General features: G+C 38.6%; 1 pseudogene; it reads right to left on the reverse strand.

Moving 5' to 3' along the window:
- Positions 1 to 5,110: 5,110 nt before the first annotated feature.
- On the reverse strand, positions 5,111 to 8,735 carry LOC113201278 (acyl-coenzyme A amino acid N-acyltransferase 2-like; annotated as a pseudogene).
- Positions 8,736 to 16,501: the final 7,766 nt, after the last annotated feature.

Here is a 16,501-nt window from a genome sequence, read left to right on the forward strand (position 1 = left end):
AAGAGATCCACACCTAGACACATTATAATGAAGATGTCCAACATACAGAATAAGGAGAGAATTTTAAAAGCTGCAAGAGAAAGAAAGCAGATTACATTTAGGGGTAAACCAATCAGGATAACAGCTGATCTCTCAACACAGACTCTGAAAGCTAGAAGATCCTGGAATAACATATTTCAAACACTGAAAGACAATGGGCTCCAACCAAGAATCGTGTATCCGGCGAAATTAAGCTTCAGGTTAGAAGATGAAATTAAAACCTTCCACAATAAACAAAAGTTAAAAGAATTCGCAGCTAGAAAACCATCTCTTCAAAAAATCCTTGGCAAAACATTACAGGAAGAGGAAATGGAAAACAACATTGAAAACCAACAATGGGAGGTAGGACAGTAAAGGGGGGAAAGTAGTCATAGAGGATAACAAATCAGGTTTAGTAACATCAATAAACAAATATGGATAGAAGAACAAACCATATCTCAATAATAACCCTAAATGTTAATGGCTTAAACTCACCAATTAAGAGACACAGGCTAATAAAATGGATCAAAAAACAAGACCCAACAATATGCTGTCTACAGGAGACGCATTTGATAGGAAAAGATATACATAGACTGAAGGTGAAAGGTTGGGAAAAATCATATCACTCATATGGACCGCGGAAACAAGCAGGAGTGTCCATACTCATATCTAATAAAATAGATTTCAAGCCAAAGCTAATCAAAAGGGATATAGAAGGACACTTCATACTGCTCAAGGGAACCATACACCAACAAGACATAACAATCATAAATATATATGCCCCAAATAATGGTGCAGCTGTATTCATCAAGCAAACTCTTCTCAAGTTCAAGAGTCTAATAGACCAACATACAATAATCATGGGAGACTTCAACACACCTCTCTCACCACTGGACAGATCTTCCAAACAAAAGTTAAATAAGGAAACTATAGAACTCAATAACACAATTAACAACCTAGACTTAATTGACATATATAGACTATACCACCCAACATCAAGTAGCTACACTTTTTTCTCAGCAGCACATGGAACCTTCTCAAAAATAGACCATATACTATGTCACAGGGCAACTCTTAGACAATACAAAGGGGTAGAGATAATACCATGCATCTTATCTGATCATAATGGAATGAAACTGAAAATCAATGATAAAAGAAGAAAGGAAAAAGCAAGCATCACCTGGAGAATGAACAATAGGTTGCTGAGTGATCAATGGGTTTTAGAAGACATCAAGGAGGAAATTAAAAAATTCCTAGAGTTAAATGAAAACACAGACACAACATATCGGAATCTATGGGACACATTGAAAGCAGTTCTAAGAGGAAAATTCATTGCTTGGAGTTCATTCCTCAAAAAAAGAAAAAACCAACAAATAAATGATCTCATACTTCATCTCAAAATCCTAGAAAAAGAAGAGCAAAACAACAGCAAAAGAAGTAGAAGGCAAGAAATAATTAAAATCAGAGCTGAAATTAATGAAATTGAAACAAAAGAAACAATTGAAAAAATTGACAAAACTAAAAGCTGGTTCTTTGAAAAAATAAATAAAATTGACAGACCCTTAGCCATGCTAACGAAGAGAAGAAGAGAGAGAACCCAAATTACTAGCATACGGGATGAAAAAGGCAATATCACAACAGACACTTCAGAAATACAGAAGATAATCAGAAATTACTTTGAATCCTTATACTCCAATAAAATAGAAGATAGTGAAGGCATAGATAAATTCCTTGAGTCCTATGATCTGCCCAGATTGAGCCAGGAGGATATAGACAACCTAAACAGACCAATAACAATAGAGGAAATAGAAGAAACCATCAAAAGACTACCAACTAAGAAAAGCCCAGGACCGGATGGGTATACAGCAGAGTTTTACAAAACCTTTAAAGAGGAACTAACACCAATACTTTTCAAGCTATTTCAGGAAATAGAAAAAGAGGGAGAACTTCCAAATTCATTCTACGACGCCAACATCACCCTGATTCCGAAACCAGACAAAGACACATCAAAGAAGGAAAACTACAGACCAATATCTCTAATGAACCTTGACGCAAAAATCCTCAATAAAATTCTGGCGAATCGGATTCAAATACATATCAAAAAAATTATACATCATGATCAAGTAGGATTCATCCCTGGGATGCAAGGCTGGTTTAATATACGGAAATCAATAAATGTTATTCACCACATCAATAGACTTAAAAATAAGAACCATATGATCATCTCAATAGATGCAGAAAAAGCATTCGACAAAGTACAGCATCCCTTTATGTTCAAAACGCTAGAAAAATTAGGGATAACAGGATCATACCTCAACATTGTAAAAGCAATCTATGATAAGCCACAGGCCAGCATCATTCTGAATGGAGAAAAATTGAAGGCATTCCCTCTAAGATCTGGTACAAGACAGGGATGCCCTCTCTCACCACTTCTGTTCAACATAGTCCTCGAAACACTGGCCAGAGCAATTAGACAGTCAAAAGAAATTAAAGGCATAAAAATAGGAAAAGAAGAACTTAAATTATCACTATTTGCAGATGATATGATTCTATACCTAGCAGACCCAAAAGAGTCTACAAAGAAGCTATTAGAGCTAATAAATGAATTCAGCAAAGTGGCAGGATATAAGATCAACACGCATAAATCAAAGGCGTTCCTGTATATGAGCGACAAATCCTCTGAAACGGAAATGAGGACAACTACTCCATTCACAATATCCCCCCAAAAAATAAAATACTTGGGAATCAACCTAACAAAAGAGGTGAAAGATTTATACAATGAAAATTACAGAACCCTAAAGAAAGACATAGAAGAAGACCTTAGAAGATGGAAAAACATACCCTGCTCATGGATAGGCAGAACTAACATCATCAAAATGGCGATATTACCAAAAGTTCTCTATAAGTTCAATGCAATGCCAATCAAAATCCCAACAGCATATCTTGTAGAAATAGATAAAAGAATCATGAAATTCATATGGAATAATAAAAGACCCAGAATAGCAAAAACAATACTAAGCAGGAAGTGTGAATCAGGCGGTATAGCGATACCAGACTTCAAGCTATACTACAGAGCAATAGTAACAAAAACAGCATGGTACTGGTACCAAAACAGGCGGGTGGACCAATGGTACAGAATAGAGGACACAGTAACTAATCCACAAAACTACAACTATCTTATTTTTGATAAAGGGGCTAAAAGCATGCAATGGAGGAAGGATAGCATCTTCAACAAATGGTGCTGGGAAAACTGGAAATCCATTTGCACCAAAATGAATCTGAATCCCTATCTCTCGCCGTGCACAAAAGTTAACTCAAAATGGATCAAGGAGCTTGATATTAAATCAGAGACACGGCATCTGATAGAAGAAAAAGTTGGTTATGATCTACACGCTGTGGGATTGGGCTCCAAATTCCTCAATAGGACACCCATAGCGCTAGAGTTAACAAATAGAATCAACAAATGGGACTTACTCAAACTAAAAAGTTTTTTCTCAGCAAAAGAAACAATAAGAGAGATAAATAGGGAGCCTACATCCTGGGAACAAATCTTTACTCCACACACTTCAGATAGAGCCCTAATAACCAGAATATACAAAGAACTCAAAAAATTAGACAATAAGATAACAAATAACCCAATCAATAAATGGGCCAAGGACCTGAACAGACACTTCTCAGAGGAGGACATACAATCAATCAACAAGTACATGAAAAAATGCTCACCATCGCTAGCAGTCAGAGAAATGCAAATCAAAACTACCCTAAGATACCATCTCACTCCAGTAAGACTGGCAGCCATTCGGAAGTCAAACAACAATAAGTGCTGGAGAGGATGCGGGGAAAAGGGCACTCTTGTTCATTGCTGGTGGGACTGCAAATTGGTGCAGCCAATTTGGAAAGCAGTATGGAGATTTCTCGGAAAGCTGGGAATGGAACCACCATTTGACCCAGCTATTCCCCTTCTCGGTCTATTCCCTAAAGCCCTAACAAGAGCATGCTACAGGGACACTGCTACATCGATGTTCATAGCAGCTCAATTCACGATAGCAAGACTGTGGAACCAGCCTAGATGCCCTTCAATAGATGAATGGACAAAAAAAATGTGGCATTTATACACTATGGAGTATTACTCTGCATTAAAAAATGACAAAATTATAGAATTTGGAGGGAAATGGATGGCATTAGAGCAGATTATGCTAAGTGAAGCTAGTCAATCTTTAAAAAACAAATACCAAATGACTCCTTTGATATAAGGGGTGTAAACAAGGACAGGGTAGGGACGAAGAGCTTGAGAAGAATATGTACAGTAAACAGGGATGAGAGATGGGAGGGAAAGGGAGTGAGAAGGGAAATTGCATGGAAATGGAAGGCGATCCTCAGGGTTATACAAAATGTCATATAAGAGGTAAGGAGGGGTAAGTCAAGAGAATACAAATGGAAGACATGATTTACAGTAGAAGGGGTAGAGAGAGAAAAGGGGAGGGGAGGGGAGGGGAGGGGAGGGGGGATAGTAGACAATAGGACAGACAGCAGAATACATCAGACACTAGAAAGGCAATATGTCAATCAATGGAAGGGTAACTGATGTGATACAGCAATTTGTATACGGGGTAAAAGCGGGAGTTCATAATCCACTTGAATCAAACCGTGTAATATGATGTATTAAGAACTATGTAATGTTATGAACGACCAATAAAAAAAAAAAAAAAAGAAATTGTTTAAATACAAATTTTATTCCTGCTAGTAACAGGAATTACAGAAAATTTCAGGGAATACATAAAGATTAGCAATGCCTGGATATAAGCCATCCCTAAGTGGGGTGGGAGGGCATGTAGATAAAAATTATTCAATTTGCAAAAGTATCACAATACAAACTGGGATTCAATTTACAAAAATTCAAAGCACATTTAAACTTCTCAGATTCATGTGTCCTGGTCTTTGATTTTTGTTCAATTTCCATCCAGTTGATTCAATATGGCTGTAAATGTAGAGAAACCAGAAGAATCCCCCTTCCCTATCTTCTAGCATTCTGTCCCTGGCCTGCCCCCATTCCAGCCTCTTCATCCCAACCCCATCTTCCTGGAGCTTTTACTTAGAGTTTGCCTCTGGTCCCTCTGAAGTGTTGCCTGGAGAATTTCTGTATCTCTCCCCAGGAATGCTCCTGGGCTGCAGCATGGGCAACAGGATCTCCTCCCCAGAGCACAGGACAGGGGAGCACTGCACTCCAGGATGCAAAGCACAAGGGAGCATAGGGCAGCTCTATGAGGTGGCCTGCCCCAGAGTACACCAGCATCTTTCCAGTGCTTCTGCCGTGGCTCTTCAGCTGCTCCATGGCCTGCTCTGAGTATGCTCAGCTATCCAAGCATTCATCGTTCTCTCCTACGATGAAGAGGATGCAACCTTGGGCCTTTTCCACAGGAAGCACACTCTGCTGGTTCAGCTCATTCCGGGGGTCTCTGTTCCCATTGCGAAAGTGCACAGCCCCAGAGACATGGGTCTGGATGCGCTCCCTATGGAAGTGCATGGGCATTATAAGAAGATCCCTGTATCTGAGCGGGATATCCAAGACAGCGTTGGGCCCATTGATGCAGACGGTGGCTACCACCTGCTTCAGATAGCAGGCCATGGCCAGCCCAACCTCTGCACCTTTGGACACGGAGATCACGCCAATTCCTGACCTTTGGATCTTAAGTACAAAACAAAAGGAAAACCTATTACAACCCATACTCAAGAAGGTCAATAAAGCAGCCTAATGAAAAGAGTCAAAAAAGTCTGAGTTCTGGCACTTGGGTCTCCCAGCTTCTGGCATGGAGAATGTCTCACCTTCTCTAAGCTTCATGGTCTTGTTGGGGAGACAATTTCACCTGCCTTATAGAGTTGTTATGAGGATGGAGTGAAACAATAAAAATAAAAACTTCATCAAAGGTCAAGTTCTATAAATGCCCTCAGAGTCCAGCAACACTGAGCCTCAGAACACAGCAGTTAAGCTTTGTTAACTACATCCTGTCCTTTAGCTAGAAAAAGATGCTTGTCAGGTTCTCTCAAATATTCTAAGTGTAATTCCCATTTAAATAACATGTGCTGGGCATGGTGGCTCACACCTGTAATCCCAGTGGCTTGGGAGGCTGAGACAGGAGGATCCAGAGTTCAAAGCCAGCCTCAGCAAAAATGAAGCACTAAGCAACTTAGTGAGACCCTGTCTCTAAATAAAGTACAAAATAGGGCTGGGGATGTGGCTCAGAGGTTGAGAGCCCCTGAGTTTAATCCCCCGTGCCCCAATAACTAACTAAATCATAAATAAATAGCATGTTACAGCTATTAAGTTATGCCAAAACTTAATAGCTGTAAACTTAATGAATTAATGTAATGCATTATTACATTAATCCAAGAGATAACTCTGAAAGTATTGAAAATGTACAGATGAAAGGCTTGCCCTCCATGAACACCAGATTACCATACCCAGTAAAAGAAAATTATAGTGGACTACAGAAGGGAGTCCTTAATTCCCTGGTCTATTGAAGATGCCCATGAGAGGGAAGAACCCTGAAAGGCAAGGGAGGAAGGGAGGGGCATTTTGGACAGACAATATCAAGCACAGAGAGACCTGCTTGTTTATTTTTCTCACAATAGCACACTCAATCCCATTCTGTCTTCAGAATCACCTGAACTTTTTTTCCTTATTAGGGATCCAATTTTTCAGATGTCTGCTCAATAGGTCTGAGTGGGGCAAGAATGTGATACTGAAAAATGTCCTCAAAGAAATCTACATTTGGGATGTGTCCATGTGAAGAACAGATGGGGGTGTGAGAGAGGAGGGCTGTGCCTGGAGATAGGAAACTGATTGATACACAACTATGGTGTCACAGGTGAGCAACGATGAGGGAAGGAACTTATGTAGCTGCAGAGAGGATGAAGAAGTTGTGCTGTATTGAGAAAGATTTAAGACAGAACCTAAAACACTCAGAATGGGGTTGAAATTTTAGGGAAAGGGGGAGGAAACTGGATGCGCAAAGATGACAAATGAATTTGTTGAGAATTTACTATATGCTAGTAAATATCAGTCCTTTGGAATCTCCTCAAGACAACTACATCATAATTCAACTTAATTCCTAGAAAAAGCTGGGTTACAAGATGTACTATTCTGGTGCTCAGAATTTAATGTGCCTAAGAATCACCTGAAGATGCTATTAACGTGCAGATGTTGATTCAGAAATAGGGAATGACAGTGTGCATTTCTAAAAGGTGATGCAGAGCCACTGAACCATGGGCCACATTTTCATTAGCACAATGATACTTAACAAAGAGTTAAAAATGACACTTCCTTTTCAAATTCCTTTGCAATCCTGGCTTCTGGCATTGGACATTTACCTTAAACACAGTTCTGTACCCCCACCTCTGAAACTAACTAAATTCAGCTAATTAATTGTTGCAGCCAAATCAGTTTTTGCTGGTATTCCTGCTCTAATCGTATGCTTCAATTTGAATATTGAATTTCTACATTGTTCTTAGTCTCAGGACCCTTCAGTTGGACCTACACTAGCATTACCCCATGCAGAGATAATCACTGAAGTTTGAAAACATGTCAAGCCAGAGAATTTACCATTTGAGATTAGTGACTGATAAAACATTAAAGAGCCACTTATGAATAAGTTACAAGCACTTCAAATGTAAGGAAACTTGGCTTTTTCTGCTGAAAAGAATCATAATGTATCCATTTATTGATATGCCAGTAAACACTAATTGCTAATCAACTCAACAATCCTACAAAGTCATTATAATCATTATTTAAATGTAAGTTGTGCTGTACCCAAGTCTACACAGACTGATTTAAAAAAAAAAAAATAGCAGACTTTGGTGATTATTTCCCCCCTGTAATTTTGTAAGATAAAATGAAAAGTACTTTAAATACCTTGGGATGAGCTAGTAGAAAGTTGGCAGCTTCTTCAAAATATTCCAAGTCCAACTCCAGCAGTTTCTCAGGCAGGTCTTCATAGGCAAAATATGCCAGTGCCAATACTGCAAAGCCATGGGTAGCCAAAAGACTGGCCCGAAATTCAACTAGACTCCCAATGTTCCCAAACAAATCAGTGATTCCTGGGAAAGGGCCTTCTCCTGAGAGCAACGAAGAGCATGGGATCACAAGTAAAGAGAGTCAAGCAGAACCATGAATATAAAGAGTGAGAAAATTCATTCTATCTGGATACATTTTTCCCCCCATCAACAATGTTTACTTTATCACCAAAGATTTCTCTCACCTGGAGGGAGAAAAAGGGCTCCTCTCACATGACCTTCTCTGATCTGCTTCCGCTGCACCCCAGGGCCCAAGAACCAGCGCTGCACCATCTGGCTGGCCCTGGGCTGAGCTGTGGTTGAATCTTGCAAGCAAACAGAGTCATATAGGTCCAGAGTGACCCTAAAGGGATCATTTACACATCCCTCTTGAGCAGCCTCCGGAAAGCCTTTTCAGGATTCAGAGACCAGAAGAGGCCCATAGCATGGACCCCTATATAATCACCCCCTAATGCAGGATCTCACTTCACATCTACCTCTCCAGCTTCATTAGCCCTATAGAAGGCTTTGGACCGAAACAGATTCCCCTTCTCATCCTTCAGGGAGGCCTTGAGGGTCACCATCTGGGATGGGGGCAAGCCTGTCACTTGGATGTGCACTGGCTCATCTGCAAGGCCATTTTGTGGAGTGGCTGTTAGCTGGAACATGGGCAGCAGGCAAGTGGAGGCCAAGTGGAGTATCCTGCCCTGCAGTGGTAAAGTAGACCAAGCTGGAGATGCAAGTTCCAAGGAAAGGCCATCGCGAAGCTGATGTCAGGTCTGACAAAGTTAAACTTCTAGAGATGTGGTGCAAAATACACAGAACTTTAGGAAGAGGGAGAGGGAAACATCCAGAGTCCTTGTTTTAGTCTAATTTTACAAATGAAGATGCAGGTTAAGTAATATGCTCTGAAACTCATAAGTAGTTGCTAGAACTGGAAATTCAAGCTAGATCTGACACTACCACCTTCTGCCTTATTTATTGTAATGCCAATAAATCTTAATTTTGTGGTTTTTTAGTAAATTGAGCTTTAATTCATCAGTTGAAATAGCATCTGTTCATGTGACCTGTTTCACAAGGTGTTTGTTACGATGTGAGCAGGGGAGAGTAATTTCTGTTAAAGAGCTTAGAAAAACGAAAACAGGAAAACACCGAAGCTTTCCAGTCCCATGCCCATCTGGGGTAGTTACATAAACAGACCACCTATTACGATGGCAGTAGTAGTTTCTTTAGTCTGTAATCCACACCTGCTACTGCTAGATTTTCAGCTTTTTGCAGAATGTCCATTATATGTTCTTTTTAAGGGAAATAAAACTTCACATGCTTTTCTCTGCTTTTATGCCTTTCCAGTAGAGTGATAAATGCCAATGTTGTATTTGGTAAAAGAGACTTCAATATATATTTGATCAGTCATTTCAAACTCTACTCCATTATAAAGAAAATTTTAGTTCTTTCCTCCTTTTATTTTCTGCCTTTCATTTCCCTCTGTTCCACCTCCCTCCCTCTATATGTCATTTCACAAAGGATTTAAACTTGCTTACAGATAACAGATGAAGAGTAAAATAAACATAAAGTAGAACCTGGGGACATATGAACTAGAATCACAGACACAGATCAAAGAAAACTTGGAACATGAAAAGAAGACCATTTGGTGGACTGTAAGTTTGGCACTAAAGGATGGATAGTTAAAGGAAAAAGGGCAGTCATCCTTCTGTTGTTCTAATCGCTCTCAAAGGAAAAGTTGTCTGTTCCTTAGAAGAAAAGAAAAAGTGAGGTCTTTCCAAAAGGGAAATTTCACCTATGATACTTAAACACATGTGGGCACCATTTTTCAACAATATCTTCAAAGAAATTATAGTAATAGGTGTCCCCTCATTAAAGCTTGATTCTCCAAAGGGTCATTGATTTTATTTTAGGTGAAATGCAAACTAAAGGCTTTGAGGTTTAGATTTACAAGCAGAAAAACTTCTACAGAAAATCAACTGACTCTGATAGCGCAGGAATAGAAACAGGAGCCTTAACTTCTAATTTTCTACTGTAGAAAGTGGGTCACTGGAAGTAGGAGATGGTCAAGGGGGAAAATGCCTTTATGAACCTTAAAAAAGTGATTTTCTGCAAAGGAAATACTCCTTCCACCCGATCCCCTACCAACAACAGTATTACTAACAATTTTACATAAACATAAACTCTTGGTCATTGGAATCATTTTGAATAAATAGAACATTATGAATATTTTACTTCAATATTGTGGAAGTTCTTAAGAGAAGGTGGCATTAATTCAAACTTCTTGGTCTTTCATTCATGTTAGGAAGATGTAACATATAATATTTAAAAAAAAAATCTTGAATCCTTAGCAACATTTCAGTGCTTTGTAGGTATTTTCCAATCTGAGTCAGTCACTCCTATAAGCCTCAATATCTGTTGTTTCCTTTTCCCCCAAACATGAGATCATTAGGAACCCATAATTCATTCACATTCTTTTGGCTATTATTCTTTTCCTCAAAACTTCTGTATAATGTATTGATTCAATATAAATTTGTTTTCATGATTAATTTAAATTGCTTACCATAACCACTCTTCAGCATCATCCCCTTAAGGCATTATGCTAAACCACCATGTTCAATTGATAGAGCCCATTCTTAGTTTTGCATCCAAGATGGGGGTCACCCTTGATTAGTGAGCATTGTATCCATGGAGAAGAATATAGTAGGTTGAAAATTTTGTCTTTCCTTTTTGAATTACTTCACATGAATTTTATTTAAGCTCTAGGGAATAAGGAACTAAATAAATTCTATTAATATAATTGAAAAAGGAATATTTGCATTCTTAAAAATGAATTTTTAAGTACTACCACTTAGTTGCATCCTGATAATTAATTGTAGTTTGACAGGATAAATAATGGAAAAGAGAAATTAAATTATAGTCCACAAATGCATGTGTGCACAAAATGTAATTTTTTCTGTTTTTTCTAGATTCAAAATAACTTCTGTCTTAAGTCCTTATTCCTCTGGGTGACAGAGATGTAACAACAAAATTTAAAGCAGGGTACCTTGTTTTCCCCAAAGTCCAAGTAATTTTCCTGCAACTTCTCTTCTACAATGCTGAAATACCTGGTGCTAGGAAACCCTGCTTATGCATCATTATGCCTTCTTCTAAACCTGCTTTATAAGGTACACCAAATTCACATACCTATAGGGGCCAGGCTTGTAAAGTAAATCTCTACATCTCTAGCTTCCAGGGACAAATGAAATACAGGACTAGTATGAACTAAAGAGTACCTTCCCAGTCTAAAGGCATTCAAATGAATTGCACTAAAAAAAATAGCACTGCAGGGTGTGGTTACATACCCTGAGGAGGCTGAGGCAGGAGGATTGTTTAAGCCCAGAAGTTCAAGGAGAGCTTAAGCAACACAGCAAGACCTCAATTTGGAAAAAAAAAAAAAAAAAAAACACTAACAATAAGGTGTTAACCAAATAATCCACACTTATTTGTGACTTGTGGAATGCATATTGACCATTAGATTTTCTGTAACTCAAAGGCTGGGAAAAGATTCTTTGGTTTTTCTCTTTTTGACTTGCCAACTTCTTCTGAGGCAAAGGACATTGACTGGCCTCCTTTGGGTGGAAGAACAACAACAAAGAAAAATGGAAATGTCAAAATGTAAGGGTGGGAAGTGGGGGATGAAGACAAATCAATTAATATTTCCAATGATTTATGCAAGTTTCCAACATCCAAGGCCCTCAATTCTTCTCCTTGCCTCCTCTCACCCATGCTTCATCTATGTGACATTTTCCAACTTTTCTTGTATTCCATTTTTGTGGTCTTCTTCTCAATAGTATTCCAACTAGTTTACATAGATAGAGATTAATACCTCAGTCTTTCTAACTAACCCCAAATCTATTTAATGGTATAACCAACCATTTTATTTAAAATGTAACATATAATATTGTAAAAATCTTCTTTATTTGTCTCTCCCTTTTATAGCCACTAGCTACATGTGGCTAAATTCAATTAATTAAAAATAAATAAAATTTAAAACTTGGTTCCTCACTTATACTAACCACATTTTAAATGTCCAGTAGCTATGTATAGCTAGCATATTGGGCAATATGTATATAGATGACTTCTACCATCAGAGAATGTGCTGTTGGACCAAACTACTATAGATTATAACTGCCTCAAGGGCAAAAATTATACCTTGTTCACGTCTGTATTTCTCCATTCCAGAATAGCACCTGGCATTTAGTGGTCATTAAATATTTGATGAATGAAAGAATGAGTGAAACATGTAAAAGAAAAAATAGAATGAAATTTCTGAGAGTATGAATAAGAAAACACAAAAGCCAAACTGAATTTTTATGAAGACAGGAGACTGTTCAACATCCAATAGAATAGATTTTCTAAAATTTCCCACTTCTTTGCACCACCAGGCAGGTCTCTGCCCATGGAAGGGTGTCAACACAACAAAGGATCCAAATCAGCAGAGGACAAGCAACAAGAATCTGACTGCCTCGCACAGGATTAACATTGAAGTGATTGGAGAAGAAACCCTCAACAACATGGAAGCAGCCTTATTACAAGCTGAATATAAAAACAAGGGAGTTCAGCTGGTGCCAGACTTGCAGATTCCCAAGATGCAGGGGATCAAGTCTATAATACTGGGAGAATGTGACTTGTTAGGAGGAAGGATAGTTAAGAACTACCAAGCAACACGAGAAGGCAGGAAACAAAGATTAAAAGAGAACAAAAGTTCACCTGTGACGGATAAAATTACTAATCAGGGAAAAGAAATTCTATTCTCTTCAGCAGCTTGATGCTTTTCTTTCTTCATTTGATGTCTGATAAGAACTTGCTGTGTGTTTAATAAATGGCATCATATTGCTACCACGTGGTGGAAGAGCAAAGCAGCTCCCTTTATCCTCTTATAAGGCACTAATCCCATCATTCCCTTTAGAGGCTTTACCCCTCAGTATCATCATCCTGGGGGGTCAGGCTTCAACATATGAATTTTAAGGGGATGCCCACTTTCATATCATAGAATTTTCCCCTTGATTTCTCCAAATTTGTCCTCACATGCATTCATTCCATTCCTGTATCTCCAAAGCTAACTCAAAAGTTCCAGCACCAACTCAAAATCTAAAGTCTCATCTAAATTGGATAGATGTAAGACTTAAAAGTATGATTCATCCTGAAGCAAATGCCCCTTCATCATTGGGACTCTGAAGTCAAACTAGTTATGTGCTTCCAATATAATGGTAGGACAGGCACAGGGCAGGCATTTCCTTTCCAAAAGGAAGTAAGAAAGAAGAGATAATAGGTTCCAACTAAACCCCAAATATAATAGGGCAAACATTAAATCTTACAGCTCCAGGATAATCTTGCCTCATTGTTCCACATTCCACACACACTGCCCTCATGGCTTTGCTGAGAGAAACCCACAGAGCAGCTCTACAATACTGGGTCTTTTGACTGTGGCTCTCCCAGACTGGAGCTGCTTCTCGAAGGCTTACCAGTCTACAGTCATAGAGGTGAGCCCTGTCCCCACAGCTCTGCTAGGCATCACTCTGTATGGTAGCCCTCACCCTTATAGCTCCACTGGACATTGACCTGAGAGCTGTCTGTGATAACTCTGCCCCTGTGGCAGTTCTCTGCCTGGGCTGAGGTTCTCTGGGGCATCCTTTGAAATCCAGGTGCAGGTAACCATGCCATCAAAGCTCATGTACTCGGCACCTTGATGAAGGTGGTACTTCATGGGCATCAACAATGTTTATCATCTGTGCTTACCAGAGGGGTGACCAACTCAAACCTTAGCCCACTTAAACCACACCTGATTGCTGAGGAGCACTGCACCAGAATAGAGGAAATGGGAGACTTGAGATGTCCTGGCACCAAGGTTCCAGGAATACCTGAAGCCCTCTTTTGGCATCTTCTGTCCCTAGGCCTTAGCATTCTGGACCTGTGATGAGAGGGACAGCATTAATCCATTATCAGGGTAGATAGCACCTGGTGTCTGCATAACTATACTCTTATGGTTTGGATGTGAGATGTCCCCCCAAAGCTCATGTGTGAGAAAACGCAAGAAGGTTTGGAGGAGAAATGATTGGGTTATAGCCTTAACCTAATCAGTAAATTAATCCCTTATGGGATTAACTGAGTGGTAACTGGAGGCAGGTGGGGTGTGGCTGGAAGAAGTGGTTCATTGGGGGCATGATTATGGCGTATATGTTTTGTATTTGGAGAGTAGAGTTTCTTTCTGCTTCCTGATTATCGTATGAGCTGGTTCCCTCTGCCACACTCTTTTACTGTGATGTCCTGTCTCACTTCGAGCCCTGAGGAACTGAGCCTGCTGCCTATGGATTGAGACCTCTGAAACTGTGAGCCCCTAAATAAACCGTTTCTCCTCTAACAGTTGTTCTGGTTCAGTCCTTTTATCACAGCAGCAAAAGAAAATTGACTCAAACATATCTCCTTGTCAAACAATTACTTAGCCACAGCCTGGTGTTCTCTCCTGGGCTGCTTTTTCAGGCTTTAGAACACAGCCACATTGAGGATTTTCCAAATCTTTAAGTTTTGCTTCTCTTCCAATTATAAATTCTACCTTCCATTTACTTATCTCCTCTCACATTTTATTGTAGGCAGTCAAGAAAAACAATGCCACACCCTTGGCACTTTGCTTAGAGATTTCTTCTATCAAATATCTATTTTCATCACTTATAAGTTGAACACAATTCAGCCAAGTTCTTTGCCATTTTAAAACATGGATTCCCTTTCTTCTAGTTTCCAATAACATATTCCTAATTTCCATGTGAAACCTCATCGGAATGATTTTTATCATCCATATTTCCAATTACACTCTAACTATGAGCTCTCAGGTAATTTCTAAGATTGAAGCAATCCCTATAGCTCTCTTCTTTGCTGAGCCTTCACCAGAATCACCTGTAAAGTCCCTTGCATGGGACTTTACCCGTTACTTTGTTCCAAAGCTACTTACACATTTTTAGGTATTTGTTCTGAAAATGCTCTACTTCTGGTACTGATGTCTGTCTTAGTCTATTCTTGCTACTATAATAAAATACCTTATGATAGGTAATTTATAAATAATAGAAATATATTGCTCACAGTTCTGGAGATTTGGAGGTGTAAGATTGAGGTGCTGGCAGATTTGGTGACTGATAAGGGGTCATTCATAGATGAATGAAGGGTTCATGCATAGGCACATTTTGTAGCTGCATCCTCATGTGATAGAAGAGGCAATATAGCTCCCTTCAACCTCTTTTATAAAGCATTAATCCCACTGTGAGGGCACGGCTTAATCACTTCCACAAATGCCCCATCTCTGAACCTTGGAGGATGGATTTCAACATATGAATTTTAGGGAGACTCCTCAGCAATAGGCATATGTAATATATAAATCCATTCCCTACATTTGTGGAGCAAAAGTAAAAATGAAGATCTACATACAGTATTATATCTATTTAACATGAATAAGCCAAAAGAACAAACAATTCAGTAAAATATGTTCTATCTTCCTACCTGAAATACACCTTCATAATGACAAAAAAAAATTATTTGTAAAATTATAATATTTCTATCACCAGAAGTCTTAAAATATCAAAAAATAACTCCATAGTATTATTATAGTACATGTCTAGGTATTCTTTTGATAGGCCAGCAGTGTTTCAAATAAGTAATAAAGACACTCATAATTAATAAATCATTACATATTCATCCTGTGGCATCATTTAGCAAAATCACTGATTGTGTTGTTATGACCAAGATTTTCACATAATTTCTGTTCTCTCGACAGACATCTTTCAATGGATCATTAGAGATTTGATTTATTCATTTTAATTTGGAGCAATTTTGCTTTGAAGAGGACAAAGACATTGAAATAACAAATAAACACATTTCTTTGTGTGCATGTAGTTTTTTGGGGGTGTGTGAGGGGTACTGGGGCTTGAACTCAGGGGTGCTTAACCACTGAGACACAACCCCAGCCTTTTTAAATATTTTATTTAAAGACAGGATCTCGCTGAGTTGTTTGGGGCCTCACTAAGTTGATAAGGCCGGCTTTGAACTTGCGATCCTCTTGCTTCAGGCTACACAACCTGGGATTACAGGCATGTACCATCGCGCCCAGTCCATTTCTTAAAGTAATACTTAAATTAGTAATAAGTCATAAATTTATAAAATAGTTTTTGAGAAATTATCATTATTACAGAAATTATTTAATTTCATCATATAAATTGCTATCAATAACATTATTATGTCACTCTCAAAGTGATATCAACATTAATACACTTATGTAAAGAATTGGCATCAGAGTTCACACCTATTTATCTGAACATACAAATGCACAAATTTAAGAGTCATGTAAGCTATTCAATATGCAACTGCACGATTATCATACTCAATATGAGGTTTTCAAATATGT

This window comes from Urocitellus parryii, chromosome 4, assembly GCF_045843805.1.
Source record: "Urocitellus parryii isolate mUroPar1 chromosome 4, mUroPar1.hap1, whole genome shotgun sequence".
Taxonomy (NCBI): domain Eukaryota; kingdom Metazoa; phylum Chordata; class Mammalia; order Rodentia; family Sciuridae; genus Urocitellus; species Urocitellus parryii.